The sequence below is a fragment of the Eubalaena glacialis genome, chromosome 2 (genome assembly GCF_028564815.1).
Source record: "Eubalaena glacialis isolate mEubGla1 chromosome 2, mEubGla1.1.hap2.+ XY, whole genome shotgun sequence".
Classification (NCBI taxonomy): Eukaryota; Metazoa; Chordata; class Mammalia; order Artiodactyla; family Balaenidae; genus Eubalaena; species Eubalaena glacialis.
Genome location: NC_083717.1, coordinates 119,391,379 through 119,408,350, shown reverse-complemented (window position 1 = coordinate 119,408,350; position 16,972 = coordinate 119,391,379). Strand labels below are relative to the sequence as shown.

At 42.1% G+C, this 16,972-nt stretch overlaps 1 protein-coding gene across 4 annotated transcripts in view; it reads left to right on the top strand.

Annotated features, from left to right (window-relative positions):
- Window positions 1-528: 528 nt before the first annotated feature.
- CHD8 (chromodomain helicase DNA binding protein 8) overlaps window positions 529-16,972 on the top strand; it is a 57,488-nt gene continuing 41,044 nt past the window's right edge. Inside the window, exon 1 of one of the 4 annotated variants that reach the window (XM_061180605.1) lies at window positions 529-638. The gene's annotated coding sequence lies outside the window, so the exon portion shown is untranslated. Of the gene's footprint in view, window positions 639-13,282; window positions 13,352-16,972 lie in introns of those variants that run through there. The other 3 variants (XM_061180602.1, XM_061180604.1, XM_061180603.1) reach the window with 3 other exon arrangements.

The window sequence follows — 16,972 nt, the reverse complement described above, 5'->3', positions numbered from 1 at the left end:
GGTCAAGATCGCTTCCCTCGTATGAGAGACAGGGTGGGGGCTGCCTCCAAGCGCATTCAGCACTATTCCACATTTTCTCCCCATCGTGACTGAGGGATACTCTGATCATCTAAAGGAGAGTACATGGGGGCTGCACCTAAGTAGTCCGACAGAACGCCGAAAGGGACTTCAAATTCCTTAAGCACTCCTTCCTCCTCCCCGCCCTAAGGCACCAGCCCGATCCAAGATGGCTTCCCAGAAACAGGTAACTAAACGTTGTTTTCGTTTAGAGCGCCCCCAACGGCGGGGATCAAGAAAAGATGCCGAGAGATCTGAAAGTCCGTGAACTGAGAGCCGTCAGAGCCGACCTACCGCCAAATTTTATTTTCAATCAGGCACATTTGTGGTTGCCTCAGCCTTTTAGGCCCTCCCACCCTCAAGAGACTTCCTGGATGGCACTCACACTACCCTGCTGGAAGAGGCGGGGCGTCGGCCCTGCCATTGGTGGGTGGGAGCGTAGGTGGGCGGAGCAAGGGAGAATGGACTACTAGCAAGCTAGATTGAGCCGAGGGCTGGCCATGCTCCGCCGGAAGGCGCCTTGTTCTCCGAAAGGGTGAATTGAAACGCTGGCTGGAAAGGAAGCACCAGGACTTGTTCAGGTAGGCTTTCCGCTCACGCCCGCCGCTCAGTGCTGGTCCAAGAGTCTTTGCAAAAGCTGAGGCTCTTAGAATTGGCTTCCATAACTCATTCTCCTCCTCGCGCCCCCGCCCTCTGCCCGTCCCCCAGTTGTAAGGGATCAGGTGCTGGGTGATGCTCTGGACTGAACCATTCTCCTTTGTGAGAGGCCGGGGGAGAGGGCGGCTGCCGGGCCGAGGGCCCCGAGTCTGGCCGAGCCGCGAACGGGGCTGCCCCTGCCCTTGTGAAGTTTTTAGGGCTTGTCATTGCATTACTGGGTATCATGTAGATTTGAGGCAGCTCCTTGTTCTCTTTGCCCCTTCAGAGGAGGGAAAACTCCCCGGCTCCGTTTGGTTACTCCATACTTTGGACTCAGAAGTGGGAGGTTAGGGATTTTTTCTTTTTTTTTTAATTGCTTTTTTTTTTTTTTTTTTTGCATTTTAGCAATAAAGGTGGGTAAGAGAGCATGGGGTGAGCCTGTGCAGATTGCTTTACATTCTTAGGTGTAATTTCTGTGGATCTTTGGGAGAGCAGAGCAGGCTTTTGGACGTGTTCAGAGATGTGGGAAGAGAGAAGCTCAAGCCTTGCATCTCCATTGACAAGTCTGCAGAGCTCACTGGTTTTCTGTTGCATTATGTAAACTCTTCAGTGCCAGAAGACCCCTCCCCCTACCTCGGAGCGAATGCAATTTCTTTATTTACCTGTCTAGTGTCGCAGGAAATTTCCCTGCCATTGCAGCAGCTGTGCAAATGCAGCAGCTCCTACCTTTTAAGGGTCAGTCCTAAATGGTTAAGGTCTTAAAGGAAGAGGTGAATAGTGGTGTATAGATGTTTAGTGGACCAATCTCTTTTCAATGACTGAACACACTGAGCCGGAAGTCGAAGACTTAGAACTTGATATCTTTTTCTTTTAAAGAATAGACATAGTGGAACGCCCCAAACACCAGAGGAGCTGCATTATCTGTCTGCTGCACCCTACCATCACACTAGCATTCACAGATTGTTTACTCTTCATGTTGTTCTGAACCTGTCAGTTCAGTCGGGGATTCTCTAACTGGTTATCCTTAGCATCACGTGAGGTCCTATCTGGTGTGGGGCACTTTAGGTGCTAGAAGGTGAGTTTGTGATTTGAATAATGTTCTCTCTTAGTTCATTAGATAACGTCTTCTGCCTAGGAATTTCTTTTGTGTTAATCAGCAAATAGTTGTCAGAACAAACTGTGGTCAGCCTCTTAGGGCCAGAACATGGGAAGCTTCTCATTCCAAGTATTTTGGATTATCCCACCCCTTAAAAGAAAAGAAAAATTATGGTAAGGAAAACAACATTTTTCATTTGAGAAGTCAGGTCGCAAGAGTGGTATGCCAGTGGGTCTGCAAGGCAAGATGAAGGACATTGGCCAAAGAGAGGGTAGCTGTGTGCGTAAAGACAGGCTTGGGGGAAGGTTTAAAACTGCAGTAGTAAAGGAGTAGTGGATTGGGATAAGGGATTTGATGGAGCAGTGCATGGGTACTTGCACGGTTGTCACCTTCCCCATGTGTGATCTATCCTGTGCATCTGTCCTTTTGAGTGTGTCAGTTCCAAAATTGACAAAATCCATTTAGACATGGATAGAAAATGATAGAAATAGAAGTCTGCTGAGCTGGTTGTGAATCACCAGGAAACACAGACCTTGTATTTCCTGGGACAGCCTTCTCTGCAGCACCCGCTGGGTGATGGGGTGGAAGAATCTTGGTATTGTGGTAACCACCACTTCAGAGTTTTGCTTGTAACAAGAAAAATTTGCCATTTTATGTGAAGAGTTGAGTTTTTGATAGGTAAGGTAGGATGGCGATGGGGCTTAGTCTTTAAAAGAAACCATTGTACACATCTCCTTTGGAAAGGGTGCGGTATTTCTGGGCAAAACTACCTCTTAAGATTAATTTGTGGGTGCCAAGCACTGTGCTTGCTTACTGAAAGAATGAGATTTGATATTCTCATCTGTGGAAGGACTGTAACATCTTCACAGCGTTCAGATGAATACTAAATGCTTTGAAGATATTGTTTGTCCACAATCATGCAAGGGTTAAGCTGTCTTCTGAGCTTAGGTTTAGCATAATACCTGAAGGGTAAACAGAAGACAAATATTTTTCTGGATCCTCTACCCTCACCCCTAGAAGTCACTCCACTTCTGGAGTTGCATTTGAGCCAGCCCCTGATCTGTAGGTCTTTGCTCGACCTACCCTTGCACTACTGTAACCAACTTAGTATTTACTATTTTACTTTTAGCATTCAGTCCATTGATAGACTATCATTTTGTATCTTACTCAGTTTAACTTTTTGTATCTCCTCTTTAATTAATTATTTATTCTCTTTCTCACAGAGTTGGTGCTCTTCTTCCTTTCATCCTTCTGTTACAATTTTATTCACTTTGCCTTTTGTTTTAATTCACTTACATTGTCCCTTTTTGCATCTGTCTTGAGGTCGTTTAAGAATGCAGAGATCCTAATTTTCAAGATATACTTCCTTTGGTGCCTAATACCCGAGTAACAGTTGTATTTCTGTTTTTTGTTTTTTGTTTTTTGTTTGGACCGCACAGAGCGGCATGTGAGATCTTAGTTCCCCGACCAGGGATTGAACCCGCGCCCCTGCAGTGGAAGCGTGGAGTCTTAACCACTGGACTGCCAGGGAGGTCCCAACAGTTGTATTTCTATATAACAAAGCTGTTGTGTGAACCATTTACTGTTGCCTAAAGGTTTATTTAACCATTTATTACATTTTGAATTTTATCCTGGATAACCTTCCCCCAGCATTAACCTCTGTTTTGTTTTGTGTGTACACTTGTATGAAGTTGTAATTTGGCTCTGTTTTTTGCCTAAAAAACTAATTCATATTGCCTTGAAGATTTTCATTGTCTCTGTATTACAAAATAAGTCCACCTCTTTGTAGTCTCTGAGATTTCTCATTAAGCTGTTCAGTAGGTAACATTCCTTTTGCCCTTTTATCACCCGTCACTTTCTATCCTTCATTAGACTCTTGGTTGTTGAATGACACGTGAAGCAAAATGCTCAACTTTCAAATATGTTAATTCTTGCTTTCAGATTGCAGCAGGAGACTTTAAAAAATAAAGCACTTAATTTCTACCCACAAATGTACATTACATGATAATAAAAAGCGTAGCAGGCGTAAACAGAAAGACTGGCATAGATAATTTCTTTGCATTCACCTTCAGCAGGGATGAATCCGGGAATGTATTCCAAGCAGTAGAGCAGTGTAGGAAGCCTAGACAATGTTCTAGCCTCTTCCTAGTCAGACTTTCCAAGTATATTCTCACTAGTTTGTTTGAAAAGAGTTCCCAGAACATGTTCAAATAAAAGTACAAAAAAATTTCAACATCAGACCAAGGATTTTAAACATTACTTACTCTTCTGTGTAATTTTTAAGAAAAGATTGGCTTCGTAACTGAAAGAATGAACCATTCCTGATTTTATTCCCTCAGTACATTTCCAGAGAAATTTATTGTGTATGGCTTCTTTTTGTTTGGTATTTTCAGACTTTATTTCATTTTAAAAAGGTAATTAAATGACATACTACTGAAATTACTAGATAATAATAGAACTGTGCTTCTTTCCTCCACTGTATGTCAGCACCCTAAATCTGATAGTTCTAATCCTTTAGGCAATGTCCCAATATTCCAGTAATTAGTAACTCCGTAATAACAACACCTTTTTGTTTAGTTTTGTAGTTCTTCTAAAACTATGTCCGTAACTCTCTGAAAAAGAGTATGTATTAACTGAATTCTTAATTTCACCTGAGAGGAAGGATATTCAAGACCTGTAAAGTCTTTGGGGTTTCTCAAATTGTCTCTCATGGTCATTAGGAAAACCTTTGGAATATCCTGCCTCCTTTTTTTCCTCCACTGCATACTTTGGGGATACATTATATCTTTAGGGATTATTCCTTTGAGACATGGGTATTCTGAAGTACCCAGTCCCATTAGTGATATGGGAATTTCTCTTTGGTTCTAGAAGAAACCAGTGATTTCAGTAGTTTGGTTGCCTACTTAGAACCAAATCATAATAGAGTTTTGTAATAGAACATGAAAGTCATACTTCATATATTCTATGATTTTCATGTTCTGTTACAGATATCAGATGTATATCAGATATACATCCATCTAAATAAACTGAATGACTGGGAAGATTTTTCAGGATTTTTGAATAGGAGCTACCAAGTTGCATGAACACTGAACTTTCAGTGTTTTATTCTTTTTTTTTTAAATTAATTAATTAATTAATTTATTTATTTTTGGCTGCATTGGGTCTTCGTTGCTGCGTGTGGGCTTTCTCTAGTTGCAGTGAGCGGGGGCTACTCTTCGTTGCGGTGCGCGGGCTTCTCATTGCGGTGGCTTCTCTTGTTGTGGAGCACGGGCTCTAGGCGCACGGGCTTCAGTAGTTGTGGCGCATGGACTTAGTTGCTCCGCGGCATGTGGAATCTTCCCGGACCAGGGCTCAAACCCGTGTCCTCTGCATTGGCAGGCGGATTCTTAACCACTGTGCCACCAGGGAAGTCCCCAGTGTTTTATTCTTCATTGCTTCCACTCAGTACCCAGTCATTCTTTGTTTATTTACACATTAGTTCTTCTATAAAGTGTAGTGCTTTTGCCTGTTTTTCAGGTATGCCTCCTGTTGGGGGGACCTTTTCCATGAGGAATTAAATATATATGGGTAGTGGTCACTTCCATTCACTGCTTTCCTAAAAGTCATGGGAGTCAAAAATTGAGGTACCTGGGTTTGGGCATGTGAGCTACCAAGGGACAGCCTAGTCAGTTGGAGAACTGTAAGTTCCCACAGGCAGGCATTGTGAAGTAAATGGAGTATTCAGACACTGGCATCGTTCATACAAACACAAAAAATGATTAATTGAATTACCTGCGTGTTGCCCTAGCCACCCGTGCTGGTTGAAGTCTGTTCCGGGGTTTTGAGGTTAAAAGGTTATACTGCTTTCTCAGCACAGAAGTACTAGTCCTTTGATCCTGCCCAGCAGTCCTGCTATTCTAATTATGAAACTTTTGCATCTATTTTAGTATCCCACCATTCTGCTTAGCAGATCAGCTCAGCCCAACCTCTAAGGAGTAATTTTGCTTTGAGAGAAACCTTTAGTGGTACTGTTTTTAAATTATTGGATAGGGAATAATAAACTCCTTTTTATTTGCCTACTGTGTGCCAAACATTGTACATTATCTTTTAATCTTCAGAATAACCCTGAAAATGTATGTGATGTTACTTTCATTTTACAGAAGAGAAAAAATAAGACTTAGGTTAGATCATTTAACCAGGAGTAGGACTCTGGCCTGTCGGACTTCAAAGCCTCATTCATTATTGTCTCCCTACATTTAGAAATTCATTGCTGACCCCTGTAGGAGAACTGTCTTTGACCACAACATTAGACGAGTAGGCATTCCATAGCCTGTTACAGCTGTGTCTTTAGCAGTTGTAGAGCCTTGAGAATGTAAAATTTCTTTTTGTCTTTGTATTTCTGTCTGTTAAAAGGAGAAAAAAAAGAAGAATAGTTTCTTTTATTTAACTTAGTTATTTTGAAGATAAGATTATGTGAAATACTTGAAGCTCTACAGAGGAAAATCACTTGGTCAGTCTTGCAAATAACTCCATTTTTTAGCCAATGCAAGTCAAACTAGCCAACTGAATTTTCATCAGTCCCATGTCGCTGGGTCATTTTTTGTGCCTAGAGGCACAAGTGTGATAATAACAGTGTTTCTCCCCACAGCCACACATACTTTTTTTAGCATAAATGTTGCAGTGAAAACAATCCCTCATAAATAATTGAGTAAGAGTTCCCTAGTGGCCTAGTGGTTAGGATTCCGGGTTTTCACTGCTGCGGCCCAGGTTCAATCCCTGGTCGGGGAACATTGTGTAAGCCATGCAGCGTGGCCCAAAAAAAAAAAAAAAATTAAGTAAATATTTATATTTTTCTGTTCGGCTGAAAAAATATATGTATACTTGGCCCATTTAAAGTAGGGCATGCGAGGGTGGTGTGGGAGAGTGTAAAGGGGAACAGGACTCTGTCACCTAAATTATATATATTATGGGGGGAGGGCAAAATGGGCAAAGGGGATCAACTGTATGGCAATGGATGGAAAGTAACTTTGTGGTGGTGAGCACGCTGTAGTGTATACAGAAGTAGAAAAATAATGTACACGTGAAATTTATGTAACGTTATAAACCAATATTACTTCAGTAAAAAAAAAATTATGTATATCATTATTTGCGCTGGATGTCCAAAAGTGGTGTCACACAAGGTAGATATATTAATCCAGTTAGATATTCCTCATCTAGAACCTAGAATATTATTTTCACCTTGGTGAACACGTGCCAGTGAAGAGGAACTTCTCCAGATCCAGTCTAACTTGACCTCAGGGCAGTGATCCTTAAATATTAGGTTTTTATATTCTGTCTTCAGACTTAGACCAAAACTCCAGAGTTTTACTGGAAAAAAATTTACAATGAGGCTGACTTAAGAATGAATCCATGCCCTATTTTTGAGTCATGTGGGTATGGTTTCATCCATTCACTTCTTGCCATAGTTTCAAATTGGCCACCACTGAGGCTTTATGGTCCCAAGCCTAAAGGAGGTAACTAAAATTTCATTGCTTTCAATAGTGATTACCACACTATAGAAAATAGTCTTTTATGTGTATTGGATGCAGCTTCTTTTGCTATACGTGAAAGCTGTGTCTGCTACAGGTCCTAAAAAGTGAAGATGCTTAAGATTTTGTGATGCCTCTTCTGAATGTTTCTGGTAGGAAATGTGCCACTGCCTGTTTACTATCTCAGCAGTCTGGAGAAGCCCTTGGTTTTGGTCAGATACCTCCGCATTACCCCCCCACAGCCCCACTCCCACACACCTTTGGCTGGAAATTGAAAATGCATTCCTTCACAGAAGTACACTGAGTGCCCATTACCACCTGATAAGCCAAGGAAATATTGTAATAAGTCATACACAGGCCTTGCCCTTGTACAACTTGCATTCTAATATGGGGGTGAGGGAGGATGGATATCAAACAATTAATTATATAATCAGTTATTCAGTCTACTACAAAAGAGAAATTATGGATGTTACAAGAGAATTTATAATAGGGGCATGTAGCCTACACCATAGTATAGTTCGGTGGTTAAGAATGTGACTTCAGAAGCCACATTGCCTAAATTTGAATCTGGCACCACTTTTCATTAGCCGTGGAATGTTGGGCAAATTGCTTATCTTTCTGTGCCTCAGTTTCCTCATCTGTAAAATATAGTTATTTCAAGTTTAAGAAAATTGAAACTCCTAATGCATTTTCATTGTTTAGAAGAGGGCCAGGTACGTAATGTACATTCAACAAGTTTGGCTGTTTTTTGTCTGGGAGTTCAGGGAAAGCTTTTCTTTGAAATGACGATGTTGAAATGAGCTTTGAAGGATAAGTAAGAAATAAATAGGCAAAATCGATGGGGAACCAGTTAGAAGGCAATTGCAATAGTCCAGGGAAGTGAGGATGGTAAATTGATCCAGAATGGTAGTAGAGGCAGAAGTGGATGGATTTGAGGGATGTTTAGGAGGTAAAGGTAGGATTTTAAAATATTGGATAGGGGTGGTAAGGAAGAGAGTTTCTGGTCTCTACAGCCATGACTGAATAAGAGATGCTGGAGGATGATTACCTCTGTGTGTGTGCGCGCGTGGTGGTGTGGGTGGAGGAGACTACCAAGGAATCAGTCTCCTTGAGGTAATAAGCCTCTTATAGGGAGAGTTGGACGAGTGGGTCAGCCAGGGAGACTGGAGAGACTACCAGGAAGAGCTATTGGGTAAGCAAGTGAATAAACAGGCCTGGAGTTCAGACGTCTTGCCCAGAGATATAAATGAGAGACATAAGTATATAGATAGTTTGTTGAAGAAAATAATGAATTGAGACCTTGTACTTGAATTAGACATTCTTGAAAAGAAAGTATAGAATGAAAAAAAAAGAAGGCCTAGGACCAAAGCTTGGTGAACTTCAACAATTAAAGGCCGGTAGAGGAGAAGAATAGCAAAGGAGAATTGGCCAGAGAGGTAGAATGAAAATCAGAAAAGTGTGATGTCCTGGAAGCCATTAGAAAAAAGTGTTTGGGCGGCGGGGGTGTTTCTGAAATCTTTATGACCCTTCCTTGGCGCCCTGAGAGTTTTAATTTAGGTCTCTCACTACTCAAAGTTGGATGCTAGTGACTTAGAACATCTATAGCAGGTTAGGCTGACTGAAGCCGGTTAGTTGAACATGATCTTTAGACGCTAGAATCTAAAGTATAGTTATTCCTGTTTGCTGTAAATTAGATTTAATGTAGAGGAAGCAAGGGCTACAGTGCATATTCAAGCTCAATAGATATTAGCCTGCTGAAATTAATGAATTATTTTGAAGGCCATTCATCTGGGTGGTGATTCCCTTTAAGGCTGCCTAGCATCTCCAAGGTAGGTAGAGACACTGGCAAAAACAGTTTTTTTCCAAATAGTCTATCCAGCAACATTCATTGAGTACCTCCTAGAAATAGTGGTTACATACCAAGAAGTGTGCGAGATGTTTCATTAATCCTCATTAATGGCACTGTAATTTGAGCCCCCTTTGTACAGAGGAATGAACTAGACTCAGAAACGTTTATTTACTTAGTGGGACAGAAATTTGAACCCAGATCCCTCTGACTTTAAGCTCATCATACCTCCACATACAAATATAACTAAAATACGAAGTAGAAGATAATTATCCCCAAAGAGTACTTAACAAAAATACTATGAAAGCTCATATGGGACTGGTTACTCTTAGCTTGACAGTGAACAGTAGAGATGCATTAAATCCAATGAACATTTTAAAGTTCTTATATTATTGGACATTTTTGCTTTGTTCAATGCAATTGATCGCTCTTTCCCTCGGCAACACTCTACTGTCTTTGCTTTGGTGATATTGCACTCTCTGCTTCTCTAGCTTTGCCTTCTTTACCTACTTAGTAGGTGTGGCTTATTCTGATTCTTAAATCCTGATGTTCTCTTGGGTTCCTCTGTAGCTTTTTTCACTCTACACCGAAAATCTCAAATTTGGGGGTTTCCAGCTAAGTGTTTTTTCTAACGCATAGTATTTAAAACATTTTAAAAAATTAGTTGTCTGCATTTAAAACCCAGAAGATTTACATAAAACTCTGTATTTCTGGCTTTTGAAAAACCTGAAGTTCTCTCTCAATCTTGGATGTGTGTTTCCATATGGCAACACTTAACTAGAGCTGAATAGCAGCTGCTCTCTTTGGAATGGACATCCAGTTCTTCACAGACCCCTCACATTCTCTGTTGTCTCCCCAACAGTATTGGTGCAGTGTTTCATATACTCGCTCTGCTCTTCATGCACCCTGGGTAATCTCCACTCTTAAAACTACTATTTTGGTACTGATAACTCTGTCACCAAGCCAACTTTTATATTTATAATCCAGCCTCCTATTGAATGTCACTACTTGACATGCTATAGGCAACTCAGACTAAACATGGCTGAACTCATCTTTCCCTGTAAACTCTAGGTTTTACCAATTTTTATCCCCTAAGTATTATTCCGCTCTGGCCTTTCCTTCCCATCATTACCTTTTGAACCACATTGCTATGATTCAGGCTCTAATCATCTTGTTGGTTGCAAACAACAGAAATCATCTTTTGGCTAACTTAAGCAGAAGGGGAACATATTCGAAGGATATTGTGTGGCTCACAAAATCAGTAGGAATGCTAGAGAATCTGATTTAGAAAATGATCTGAAACCAAGGGAAGTTGGAAACATGGAGAACGTGGCCAGGATCATACCACTGAACAGTCTGCTTATGATGCTGCAGAATTCCAGTGTCTGACATTGCTGAATATTGTCTAACTGGTTGGTTCTGGATCTTTGTATTGCCACTGCAAAGTCAAGGTTTTCCACAGGAGTGTCCACTTAGACTAGGCTAGGTCATGTGCGTACTTCTTCTCCGACAAGAAGAGGAGATGGGACTCTGCCCCTCATTTCAGTACCCCCACCAACCCATCCCAGCTCGATAGTGGGGATTAAGATCCACTCTTCCATTGAAGACTTTTAACCTTGCGCTATTCTCCCAATACAGGAAGGGGGAAGCAGGAAAAAAAAAATCAGCAAGCATCCACAATACAACTCTTTTCTGGACTACCACAGCAGCCTCCTGACTACTTCTGTGTCCTCTGTTCCATCATCCCCCAAATCTGTTCTCTATCCAACAGCCAGAGTTAGCTAACTAAAATGCATTTCTGATTATGTCGTTCCATGTTTCAGTGGCTCCTCATCCACCTAGAAGAAAATGCTTTAACATGGCATTCAAGGCTTTTTCCTTGAAGGGTCTGGCCCTTACCTATCCCTTCAATCTTATCTCCCTCTGATTTCTTCTTTGTGATTTACACTTTAGCAAGACTGAACTTCAGAGCTACTTAGAGTTTCCTCTACACGTCTCGTGGCTGTTTTTCATTGCTATGCTTTGTTTTGCCTTTCCTCTTACTGTCCCTGTTGGCTGAATACCCCTTTCTTGTGGCCCACCTTACCTTCCCTAGTTAACGCCTCCTCATCCTTTACGAAACTTGCTTGATACCTTTTTCTCCTAGTTTATTAAGTCCCTTTCATCTGTGTTCCGGAAATAGTCACTACTGTCATAGTCCCTACTCTTCACCCTCTCCCCACATGTATACACAAATGTACTCCTACCTGTTGTAAGTTCTTTGAGGGTAGAGATTGTCTTATTCATCTTCGGTTCTCTTACACTACCATATTACTTCGTATATTATATTCTCAATAAATGTCGAGATAATGAAGAGGCATTTGATATAGATCTTAAAGGATAAGTAAGATTCTGATAAGACAAAGAAATGAAATAAGGATGACATAATTTGAAGGCAAGTGTATTAGCTAGGCCCAGATGAGAAAAAATATATGACAATATTAAGTTGTCTTTTTTGGCCAGCATGTAAGTGTGTATGTAGAAGAATAGTGGGAATAAGACTAGAAAAGCAGGGAGTTTCCTGGTAGTCTAGTGGTTAGGACTTGGTGCTTTCACTGCTGTGGCCCTGGGTTCAATCCCTGATCGGGGAACTAAGATCCCACAAGCCACGGGACATGACCAAAAAAAAAAAAAAAAGACTGGAAAGGCAAAATGTGGTCTTAAGTAACAGGGAACCTTTAAAAGTTTTTAAGCAGGAGACTGATTTGGCCATACTGTGTTTTAGGAAATTAATCTGGTAGCAGAAAGAATTAGTAGGGGGAGAGATCAGCTATGAGGCTTCTTTCTCCTACACGAGCTGCATAAATAAAGAAGTGGCTGCAGAAATAGAGGAGTGAGATACATGAATCCTGACTTTGCCACCTAGTTTCATGGTTGAATCACTCAACTCTAAGCCTCCGTTTTCTCTTGCACAACGAGAGGACTGACTTGATATGATTGGGAAGTCTTTGCCAGCTCCAAAATCTGTGATGTATTTATAGGAGAGCCTATGGGACTTGGCAAATGATTGGATGGTGGATACAGGAGGAGGTTTCAGAGGCACCTTTGAGGTTTTGAGCCTGAGTGAATGGGAAAACAGTATTGCTATTTACAGGAGTGGGGATTGGGTGTCCCTAGCATTAGTGGTAATGCTAAGATCTTTAAAAATAGGAGCTCTAAGGCCAAGTTGATCTTCTTCCTAGTTTGTAGACTAGAGCACAGAAAATAGGATTTCAATGTTGAGGGTGGTTACATTTCAGGGGAAATTAGTGCTTAGGACATATGCAGCTGTTTTTATTAACAGATTACTTTGGGGTATTTAAGCTTGTACCATCACTCTGGGGTTGACCACCCTCGGGCATTTGAGTGGTCTCAAGTGGCATTGCAAAGTGGACACTGGCCCATATGTCATATGGGCTGAGTTTCTAGAGAAGTGAGGTGAGGGTCAGAGACCAGGTTTGGGGGTGAGGAGTGGGTGTGTATTTTGGAGGGGAGGGCGCTGGGAATTGTTCGTGGGTACCTGCAATTACTTTCTAGAGAGTGATACTGCTGCCCAAGAGTTGGAGTATCAAGAATGCAGTTTGGCTTGTGGCAGAGAGAGCGCTTTATCTTTTAAGAGTAAAAGGCCCCATGTTTCAGCAATTGGGCTGACTCACTTCCATGATGGACGGAAGATTTGGCCCCTTTTAATGGGTCGTGGGATAAGGTGCAGTCACTACAGCTGAGGAGTTGACAGTGCTGCTAGGAGGCAGGGGATTCAGAGGGAGGCGGAGTTGGCCTAGTGTGGAGCCCTCCCTCCCGAGTTTACGCTCTTTGGTGTGCAGAAAACAGTGTAGGTGGTGGGGGAATTTAATCGCCAGCACTAGTTTCCCGCAGCTTGGGACCGTTCCGGTGGCCAGGCTCCTTTTTTTTTTTCAAGCAAGCTGCAGGCTTCGCTTTGGCCCTGGAAACCGGATAGGCCTCTCCGTGCGCTCTCAACCTAACCCCGCGGTGGCGGGGGAGGGGGAAGCTCTGTCTAGTCCCGCCCATTGCGCTGTTTTGCGTGTTTGCCCCTATGGTGAGTGGCAGGGGAGTTTAGCCAATGAGGACGCGGGGCGGGCAGGAGCATCAAGTTAGGCTGCGCAGGAGGAGGGGGAACTGGTGCTGGAGAGACAGCGAGAGGGGCGAACCGGCCCCCCACGGCCGCTGCAGGTAAAGGCACCTCTCTTACCTTGCTGGGGTGAGGCATAGCTCTTTTTCTACTTAAGGGCTAATCGGGCCTTCCCGCCTGTAGCCTCCACCCTCACATTGCTCCCACCCGGGCATCCACACCCCCCCACCCCGCATCTTCCCGTCTTGGCCATCCCCACCCTGGAGGGCACCCCACTAGCTCACTCCCTCAAGAGCATATACCTCACCTCCATTTTGGGGGCTCCAGTTGCCCGACATCTCCCGCCTCTGCTGTGTGGGCCTTACTGGCACCAGCCCTGGCAGTATGAGCAGGTAATGTACCCGGGTCCCCGCCACCCCCGCCCCCAGTCGCGTCTCCCTCTCCGTCAACCCCGCACTTCCTTACCTTGCCCCTTCCCTTCCACATGAGTACATATAATTTCTGTAGTTTCTCCTTTACCCCTTGAACATACGTACATGCTTTTAGCATTCATAGTTGCCTATTTTGCTTTCCCTGTTTATTCAGAAGGACTCACTTTACCAGCCATGTTTGCCCCAAATGTCCATACTCCTGATTGAGGTTTGAGTGCTTTTTTCGGTAATTGGGAAAACAGAAACAGAGTAGCCGCACATTTGGAATTGAGAATGGTGAAGATAGAGAAAATGGCCTAGGATCTCGATCTTCGTGAGGAGAATCTCCTGAGTGGCTCCAAGTTAATAGCTCTATTTCTTATGGTCTGTGTCCTTCCATCCTTATCCTTTGCTGACCCTAAATTGTGATTCCATTCACCTTGGATGTTTATTTCCCATTTCTTTATAAGATTTGAGACCTTTTGGGTTTCACAAATGTCTCCATGGTACAGTTTTTAAATCCTCCTCTTTTAAAATTATGTTGGTGATTTTCATTTTAAGCCTTCTGATTTATTTTATTTTCAAGGGATTTCTTCAAATTGCTTCTACCCATCATGTTTCCATATCGTGTTTATGTCTGTCTGCCTGCCTGCCTGCGCTGATTCTCTTGAAAGGATACAGTTTCCAATAACAAGATTAATACTTTGAAGTAAAATAGTTTGTTCTTTGAGCAGTTAGAGGTTAAGTGGGCATGGCTGCTACTTTCTAAAAGTGCATATTAACCCCCCAGAAAAGATCAGTTTTTGTCAATATGGCATTCGTCTGTTATCTTTTAAGAGGATGGACAGTACAGAGAAATCTGTAAAGGGAGAATGGATGTCTGTAGTTCAGTTTATATAATTTTATGTCTTAGACAGCTGGACTAATTTCTGTTGCAGTGTTTCTCATCCATCATAAACAATATGATAAACTCCCTTTTGAGAGACCATAAGAAATCTTACCCCATCACAGAGATGTCAGTAATCCTTCCAAACCAGGCATACTTCTTTCTCTGCCCCCCGCCCCTGCCCATGTTGTCTTTTATAGATCCTCACAGGCCAAGAGATATTGTCCAATTTTATTGAATATAAATAACCTAAACAATGAGATGTTTTCCTTTTCCATTTGACAAATATAAAATTATAACACCGAATGCACATTTTCAAACTTTGCATACCTTCCATCTCCCAGTTGAGAATCTCTGCTTTGTTGAAAGGTATGGGGAGATTGACATGGAAAAGTATAGAGTAGAATTAAAACTAACTCCTTTATGATTGGACAGACAAGTTGTTATTGAAATGGGCAAGGGTAGGGAGACACGTTAAAATAAGAACAGGAGAGTTGGGACTCTAGATTTCTAAGAAAACCCAGAAGAACTACATTAAAGATGATAAAGCTGCAAAAAAAATCAGTTTATATTTATTTCAAGGGAAGGGAGTAGTTTCTTCTTAAAGAAGACGAGATGAAGGGCTTTATATAAAGAATTTCTCTGGCTTGTTATTTGGAAGTTTTAGATGGGTGGCCTTGGATTTTAACCTTAACTTACTAGTTAGTTCTACTTCTCCCCCTCCCCCTTCCCCCCCCCCCCCCCCAAGGTTTTCTGTCGTTAGTCTACTCATTAGTTTGGAATTATAGAAAGTGATTAAGTGCAACCATCAAGCTCTGTCTTTCCTTTTGAGCATATACATATGTTCCTCTTTGGGGCAGTGGTAGGTGAAGACTGGCTTTTCATTCTCAATATGATTAAAGTTTGCTATGATTTCTTTATCTAGGCAGTTGCTTTACTTAGGGATATATTAAGGGTTTTGTATATTTGAATGCTTAACATCTATTTATTTATTTAATAAATTTATTTATTTATATTTGGTTGCATTGGGTCTTCATTGCTGCACACAGGCTTTCTCTAGTTGCGGTGAGCGGGGACTACTTCACATTGCGGTGGCTTCTCTTGTTCCGGAGCACAAGCTCTAGGCACGCGGGCTTCAGTAGTTGTGGCTCACGGGCTCTAGAGTGCAGACTCAGTAGTTGTGGCGCACGGGCTCAGTTGTTCCGTGGCATGTGGTATCTTCCCGGACCAGGGCTCGAACCCGTGTCCCCTACATTGGCAAGGGGATTCTTAACCATTGTGCCACCAGGGAAGTCCAACATCTATTTATTTTTATTACCAGGGTTTGAACCATGGAAAGAGAATTCTACCAAGCTCATCTACCATGGGGTAGATGAACTTGGTAGAGTAGGCCAGACATGGGTATAGCCAGGATAACCCATGAGTACGAATAGAAGGAGGGGTGAAGAAAGTTGGAGATATGTTTGGAGAAGGTTTATTCTTTTGAGAGTCAAGGGCAACTTAAAGATGTGAGTTAAAAAAGAAGCTGGAGACTAGGATTAAAAAAATTGTACAAGATGAATTAGGTCAGTAGAGGTGAGTTGATGGGATGGGACTGAGAAGTAGTGATACTTGATGCTATGGCATTAAGTCAGTGGTGAGGTTTTTAAATTATTGGGCCCCGACTGACCCAGGAGAAGCAGAAATTTGGCCCAAAAATTGGGAAGGGAGATAAATGATAAGTGCATTGACCTTTAAAAACTTATACTTGAGTCATATGGAAGTAGGGAAATATTTCAGAAGCTATTAGCCTCGTTTCTCCCATTAAAAAATGAGATCTCTCTCTCTCTGACGTTGGGCTGTTGTGGAGGGAAGGAAGAGCATTTGGGTGAATAAATAGCAAGGAGTCCTGGAAAGGACAAAATACCCCATGAAAGAAAAGGCAGGTTATAAACTATTATCAGCATAAACTTTTAGTTAGTGCAAACTTTCACTGTAGTTTTTTTGTGACACTTAACTGTTAGATATTTAGTGTAATTTCTCTTGACAGTGAATAGGAGGTGAAAGATAATAGGTAGCAAAGTAGGGCATAACTAGAAAAAAGCTGATGGTAGTGTTGAGAAAGTCTATAAAATTATTGAGTAGATTTTCATTAAATAAAGAAATATTTATTTATTTATTTATTTATTTATGGCTTGCATTGGGTCTTCGTTGCTGCACGCAGGCTCTTCTCTAGTTGTGGCGAGCGGGGGCTACTCTTTTTTTTTTTAATTTTATTTATTTATTTATTTTTGGCTGTGTTGGGTCTTCGTTTCTGTGCGAGGGCTTTCTCTAGTGTGGCGAGCGGGGGCCACTCTTCATTGCGGTGCGCGGGCCTTTCACTGTCACGGCCTCTCTTGTTGCAGGGCACAGGCTCCAGACGTGCAGGCTCAGTAGTTGTGGCTCAC